This window comes from Oryctolagus cuniculus, chromosome 14 (assembly GCF_964237555.1).
Source record: "Oryctolagus cuniculus chromosome 14, mOryCun1.1, whole genome shotgun sequence".
Classification (NCBI taxonomy): Eukaryota; Metazoa; Chordata; class Mammalia; order Lagomorpha; family Leporidae; genus Oryctolagus; species Oryctolagus cuniculus.
Window position 1 is genome coordinate 18,945,303 of NC_091445.1, and position 7,985 is coordinate 18,953,287.

Here is a 7,985-nt window from a genome sequence, read left to right on the forward strand (position 1 = left end):
CTTCTGCCCAGCCCTCTTTCCTCCTGGCCCTCATAGCTTGGTGTCCTGGCTGAGGCACCATCTGTCCCTCAGGCTCCAGGTCAGCTTGCTGATTTCAGCTGCTGTCGCGTCCTTGTTTGCTTTCTCTCCCGAAGGACCTGGGGCTCAGGCTGCCGGTTCTGTAGGGGGAAGCCCTAGCCTGTTTATAGCTTCTCTCCTTGACATTCCCTGATTCCATCGATATCCCACTAGCTCCATGCATGTTTTGCTTCACCCTCCCCCCTTCTCAGCCTAAGGCAGTGGCCTGGGGAAGTAGGGCCAGGAGCCCCGGCGCCTCTGCCTGTCTGCACTCCCAGGATTCAGTGTGTGCCTGCGATAGAGTGACCTGCACTGTGTGTTCTAGTGGAGTTTGATACAGAGGCCTTGAGCTGTTTTCTGCCCAGATGAGGAGCTGTGTGTTCCGGAAGGAGAAACAGCAGGATGAGCTGCCTTGCACTGCATCCAAGGATGCTCCCTGGGGCTGAGCAAGGCCAGGACCTGCTAGGAGGCCTCAGTTTCCCTCTGTGCAAGTGAAGGGATGGAAAGGAACCAGAACCTTCTCAGTTCTTGGATTCTGCTCTCCCCACCTCCTGCCCGGTGATGCTGAGACCAGCATCTGCCCAGTTCTGGCACAAGCAGCCTCCTGGTGTCAGGTGGGGCCAGGGTTCAACTCCAAAGCTGAGATGCGTTCATCCTGCTGCCAGAAGCCAGCTGGGGGTGGGGAGCTGGACTGAGCCAGGCTTTTCCGGGGAGACCTGAACTCCAGGCAGCCCCCATGTGGAGGGGCAGGGCATGTGCAGCAGCCATGTGATCCCTGGTGGGCTGCCTGGAAGGGTGGCTATTTTAACTCAGGCAGCACAACAGCGAATGGGCTGAAGCTCTGGTAAGCTGTGTGGCTTCAGGCACAGTCCTAGCCTCTCTGATTTTTTATGTATTCTCATGCATCAGCGACATGGGAAGGGGTACAGCTAAGCCTCTAGATGAGGACAGCTGCACCACTGTTCTGTGGTCTCAAGGGTGTAAAGAGCCAGTCCTTTAGAATTGTGCATGAATCTCACATCCATGAATCTCACATCCCCAATCCAGCACCCATTGCATACACCCATCGCTGGGAGCAAATGTGGTGCCTCCATTGTCAAGGAAAGTGAGGTGACTTTTCCGTACAACACACAGGCACAAGAAATGGCACAGCTCATGGTTAAATGTTTTGCTGTATATTTCCAAGATGTGGCCAAGTTGGTTATGTGCACCACTGCTCCTATAACGATAGCCCTTGATTGACCTCATTTCTTTTTTTCAAGATTTATTTATTTACTTGAAACAGAGTTGCAGAGAGAGAGAGAGAAGGAGAGAGAAGGTGAGAGAAACAGAGAGAGAGAGAGAGAGAGAGAGAGAGAGAGAATCTTCTATCTGATCTACTGGTTTATTCCCCGAATGGCTGCAATGTCTGGAACTGGGCCAGGCCAATGCTAGGATCCTGGAACTCCATCCAGGACTCCTACATGGGTGCAGGGGCCCAAGTACTTGGGCCATCTTGTGCTGCTTTCCCAGGTGCAATAGCAGGGAGCTGGACTGGAAGTGAAGCAGCAGGACTTGAACTAGCACTCATATGGGATGCCAGGACCACAGGAGGCAGCTTAACCCAGTGCACGGGCCCTGGCCTCCTGTTTCTGTTCCTTCTCAACTGTTGTCTCCTCTCCCCTAAACCCCGTTAGAGCTGGGGTGACCCAGGTGTCTGCAGCCCACTGCTTTTTTCATTACTGATGCTTTTTTTGGGAGAACTGATACACACTCAGGATCCCGTCTTCCACCTGGGTGCTAACAACTCTCAGGGTGATCTCCAGGCAATCTTTATCCCCAGACTTCAGACTCACCCACTCCTGCACCTGCTAGGCCTCCTCCCTGGAGAACGGCTAGTTCAGATGCGATTCCTCAAAAACCTCCCGTAGCACCTCCCTCCCTCCAGCCTTGAGCTCTGCGCTTGATAGGAGGTTGCCTGCTCCTTTCCTGGCAACCAAAGTTGGAAAAGGTCAGCCTTGACTTTCTCTCTTGCTCATCACTGTATTCTGGTGGACCCTGTCCTCTGTGCTTCCAAATCCATCCAAAGCTCCACTCCTGGCCCCACCGCTGTCCTGACACAAAAGCCTCCAATGTTGCAGACTCACTCTGTGGCGTTTGGCTCCCTGCAGAGCTGCCTACACAACTCAGGCCTGACCCCGACCCCGGCGAGCTGCAGTCTCTCTGAGCCTCCATGGGGAGGTTCCACCGCCTGTTCCCACTCTATCTCTTGCCTTTGGCCTTGGCTCTTTCCCTGTGCCCCTCATTTGCACTCCAGCAACTCAACCCACATTCTCTCCTCTCTCCCTTCTTCGCTGCTTCTTCCGCTAATATGTTCTGACTGCAGGTCGGTGACATCCAGGAAGTTTCAAGTTCAGTTTGGATGAAATAGTTGTGCCTGTGTGCTTGAGGCAGGAGGGAACGCAAGGAAAGGTCCACAACATTGCCCGTTTCAGTTGCTTTCTCCCCCAGGGCAGCCAAAAGGGTGCTGGCCCTGGGACGTTTGTGTACTGTTGGATTTAAGTTGGCTAATAAGGGTGTCCAAAGTTTTCAGGTTTTCACTCTGGGCAGTTCCGCTAAACCCAGGAGAACTGGCCTGTTATGAGGAGCGCACTGCCCTCTAGAGGCCTCTGTGGGGAGGAACGCACGCAATGCGCAGCTTCTGGGAGGTGATTTGAGCAGACGCTTATACTGTTGTGCTGTTGCCCCACACATGCTGGTTAACAGCTGAGAACTTGGATCTCTTGCCTGTTAGACAAGGAGTGGAAGACCCCACCGCCACACTGAATCATAAGACAGTATCCTTGGGAAGTAAAAGTGGAAAGAATTTCATGAATTTAGTCCACATTTATTATACACTAAGGATGAACGCAAGACACTGGGTTAAGAGCTGTTGTGCACAAGTCCTGAGTTTACTTTTGATCTTTATGAAGTTACATAAAATGTATTTGGGAAGAAAAACTCCAGGAAGACATTTGGGGTTGCAGTTTAAAGGGATGAATTTAATCCTGGAAGCATGAAAATCTGAAAATGAAACTGAACTAAAAGCCAAAGTAAAACTGAACGCTGGGGTTTCCAAGGGTCTGCTCTGTCTGATGCGAGAACAGAAGTGAACTATGCTCTTCCCTATACGCACACACTTGCATTTGCCATGACACCTTGATGGAAACACCGTGTATCTAGATTTTCCCTCTCCGATGTTTAACTGAGAGAAGGAAAAGAAAGACATTCGTATGGTGATCTTTGCATGTCTGTGTAACACTGGCTGATAATAAGTAAAATTATATCTTGTAGACTTTACTGTCTTACTGAGAAGTCCCTGGTATGAGAAAGGGAAGAATCACTGGGACACCAATTGTGTGGGCTTACAAGCTCACTCTCTGTGGGTTACCCGAGTGTCCTCTTTATCATCTGCCTCCTTAAAGGAAAGGCACAGCCAAGTTCAATGCTGGGAAAACAACCACCTGGATAGTGTGAACCTTTCTCTGTTAAGATCTGATACCTTTGGACATGCTTTCTGTTGATAATCCATCATATTCTCTCTCTCTCTCTCTAATTTTGCTCTCTGTTTCTTTACAAAGTCCTCTGAATATTATCAGAGAAGTTCACCTAAAGAGAGTGCACAAAATATTTTGAATAGATGCAAGACATCATTATGTGAAATTTTCCTTCTTGTGCTCCCCTAGCTAAGGAAACTTTAATATATATATATTTAGCCTACTTAGAATTCCTTGCTGGAGGCATAGCTAGGAGATAATTCAGAAATGAAAAGAGTGAATAGACTTCACTGACAGCAGTCATGTTTTTAACCTGCAAGTTGGGGCACCGTAGTTGTTGGAGCACAATCATTGAGAAATTCTCAGTGGAAGTGGTCATTTAGCCTAGCAGTTAAAATGCCTGCATTCATATTAGACTGTCCCAGCTCTAGCTTCTGACTCTGGCTTCCGACTAATGCAGACCCTAAGAAGCAGCAGGTGATGGCTCAAGTAATCGTGTTCCTGCCATCCTCGTGGGAGACCTGCATTGAGTTCCCAGCTGTAGCCGTTGTGGGCATTTGGGAAGTGAACCAAGGGATGAGAGATCTCTTTCTCTGCCTGCCTATCTCTCAAATAAGTAAGTAAACTGAAAACAAAGAAACTCCCAGCATCGAAGTCTTAGGCTGGAACCCCAGGAAAAGAAAGAACAGAGAGAGAGAAAAAGAATCTGTTTTTCGTTCTCTCTCATGTCTCAGACTCATTGACACATTCCAGCTGCAGTTTCCGATGTTGTGAAGGTGAGACTTTGCCGGCTGCTATGTATGTAGGTTTTTGATTTATGACCTTGTGCTAGGTGGTACTTCAGGCTGTTAGACGTCTGCTTTCTTCCAGCTTTGCTTCATTTATTATCCCCTTCGTCCCTTGCCAACTTTATTTATTATATTAATGCAACTTACAAATTTCACTGGGTGTGCTCCCAGGGCCCCACAAGTATATTCAAGATAAGGAGAAATGTGTCTGGATGGCGTCAGTACTACCCCCAGCACAACAGCTCTGAGAGGCAGCCTAAAGAGATTCAATCTTTCCTATGTGGGGTGGGATTTGGTGGCTGGTCTTGCTGTTCTTTCCAGCCCGCAGGGAGGCCAGGCTGTTGGGAGTGCAGCAGAACATCCTGTGCCCAGCAGGCCTTCTGCCTGCTTGTTTGTGCTTGGACTTGGCTCCCTGTGTTCCCGCTCAGACCTTTGGACCTTGGCAAGGCCACTTCTCATGTTTCTGTCTTGATCCAGGTGCGATTCTGTTTTTGGAGTGGTTGGTTGGGCCCTGTGTGTTGGGGCAATGGGGGTTGTTCAGAGTGTCAGTGGCCATTGCTAAACTGCAGTAACAGGAACAGCACCTGCCCTTGACTTTGAAAAAAAAAGAAACTGTTATTTGAAGAGGAAAGTAATCAAACATCTTTCTTTCCCGATACTTGCTAAAATAGTGAGAGCCAGGCCTCCAGTTTCCATAGTGTTGGTTAAAGGCATTGACTCCTATTGGATTACCACTGCCAGGTGCTTCAACTCTGTGCTTTGGAGTGGCCTGGGCTGGAGCAGCAGTCAGAGGCTTTTGCTAACACAGTAACCTAGGACCCTAGAGAAATGACTTAAACCTCTTAGTGCCTTGTTATCTACAAAATAGAACCCAGATGTGAGAGCACTGTGGCTGGCCAAACATTCCTCCCTGGGGGTTCGTGAAGGGAAGCAGCCAGCCCTCCTGCAGTGTTGTCAGCTTCCTGGAAGAAGCTGGGTGCCATGATTCCCTAATTATGAGGCATAACATTGTCCATCTCACCGAGACATGGATGAGTAGGGGAATTCAGTGCTAAAGCTAAGATCCCACAGGGAACTGGGGAGAACCAACCCACAGCGGGGAGAGAGAGACCCAGATTTGCTTGAGCAGACACAGCCATTTCCGGGCAAGGGCCTCCAAGGGTGAGTGTCAAGGGCACTTTAACACAGAACTTGAAGTCACAGCCTGCAGGCAAACACTTGGGTTACCCTTGCGTAATGCAGGCAGACCCAACCCTGGCCTGTCCTTGGAGGGGAGCTGGGGGGAGGGGGCTCCTGGGCACAACAGCAGCTCTTCTGTTCGACTTGAAGATGCAACCCAGAAGATGAAACCCTTTGGGCCCACCACTGCGGAGAACACAGTGCATTGAGGGTGGCCGTCTCCCAGGGGGTGACCCTCTGGCAGCCCACTCCCCCCCTGGTTCCTGGTGGACGCAGGGAGACGGGCAGTGGGTGGAAAGGGACAACGTGCCGCAGGCTCTGTGGAATGTCATCCTCATTTTAAACCAGAAAGCAGGACAGGCAGTTGGCACAGGGCTGTAGACACCACTTTGGGACACCTGCATCCCATACGGGAGTACCTGGGTTTGAGGCCAGGTTCCTGTTCCAGCTTCCTGTGAATGGGCACCCTGGAAGGCAGGGATGCTGGCTCAAGTACCTGGGTCCCTGACACCCACTTGGGAGACCCAGACTGAGTTCTAGGCTCCTGACTTCAGCCTGGCCAAGACCTACCTCTTAGGAGCATTTGGGCATTAACCAAATTGGATGGGAGATCTCTCTGTCTCTGTGTCTCGTTCTGTCTCTTTGCCTTTCAAACAGAACAACAACAAAAAAAAACAGATAGAATTCATAAACTGGGCATCATCTCAGAAAGATGGTGACAGTCAGTTATGAAACAGGAAAAGATGACGGGGCAGGATTTTTTTATGCAGTCTTAAGAGAAAGAAGCAAATGCAGCCAAGCTGTGTCTTTGCTGTTTGCCTCAAGGTTATATTTTGCAACACATAATGGCAACAATTAAACACGGACACAGTATTATCTAATTTGTGCTGCTGTCTTCCCAGGATCAGGAACATTTTCTGCTGGAGTCCACCTTTATCTCAGGGAGCCTCTGGCAAATAGTTCCATCAGCTCAGGTCCTTTTGTAGAAGGAGCTGGATGCTAAAAGCAGCAGCCCTCGCTCCCCTGAGCCCCTGCCTTCAGGGGTAACATGTTTTTCATCTTTGTTCTGTTCAATTTTTATTTCTGTTAATTTTTAATGAGTGAGTAACTCAATGATCCTGGCTCTGAATCTCAGGAACTGTAGCTTGTTAGGAAGGATTGAGTCAGCTTGATGGCTCCTAATAGACTCTGACGTCCGGTGACATTCACGGTGTGACCGTGGGCTCCCAGGGGGAGAAGTGGCCAATGGGGAGGAATCCAGTCAAAGCCACTTTGGTTGTCTTGAGAGCCATGGGTTTCATGCCCCAGCTGACATTCCTCTCTCCTTTTGTCATCACTTACTTGGGTTCACAAGAAATTGTCACGTCTTCCATGCCAGTGAACAAAACCAATAAGTCTGGAAGGTTTGCTCCAAGTTCTATGAGGTATATGCTGTGACCATGTTCAAATGAACTTACGCCACAGCCATCAATCAGTATACTGGACTGATGATGTTCATGACTAGATATATGAATGATGCTGGAAATTAACTGAATAGTCCCATCATTTATATCCAAAATCTACCATTGCTATCTATGCCCAGGGGAGCCTTGGTGAATATACTTGAGATAGATGTATTTGAAATGATAAAGAAAAATTGGGGCTGGTGCCATGACACAGCAGGTTAAGCCACCACCTGCAATGCTGGCATCCCATATGGATGCTGGTTCAAGTCTTGGTCACCCCACTTCTGATCCAGCTCCCTGCTAATGTGCCAGGAAAAGCAATGGAGGACGGTCCAAGTACTCGGGTCCCTGCTAGTCACTTGGGAGATCCAGATGGAGTTCCAGGCTCCTGGGTTTGTCCTGACCTAACCCTGGCTGATGCAGCCATTTTGGGGAGTAAACCAGTAGATGGAAGATTCTCTCTCTCTCTCTCTCTCTCTCTCTGTTTGTGTGTCTTCCTCTAGCTATTTCTTTCAAAAAAGTAAACTCTTTCAAAAAAGTAAACAAATCTTTTTTAAAAAATAGAAGGAAAATTAACAGTAACAGTTTAATAGAAGAATTCTTGCCCTAGGACTAATAAAATTACATTTTAAATCCAAATGTTTGTAAGATTATATGCAAAAGGAAAATTTGTGCATAGCATATACAAGTCACAATGCTCAGTGAGAATTAATTGCATTTTAATTGCTACTGGTAATGGAAAAAAAGAGTTGTGTCATCCTGGTTATTTTGTCATTTGAAAAGATCATTTGCCATAAATTTAATTCAAGTTTTTGTCCTAAAAATCCTAATGACTTTCTCCTTTTGCTCTGTGTTCTCGCTCATCTCTCTCTCTCTCTCTCTCTCTCTCTCTCTCTCCTCTTTCTTTGTTTTGCTATTTTGGTTTTTTGAAGTTAGTGCTTATAATGATTGAATAGGACTTAAGGTACCATGTATGTCTGTGTGTTCTGAAAGTCAGCCTG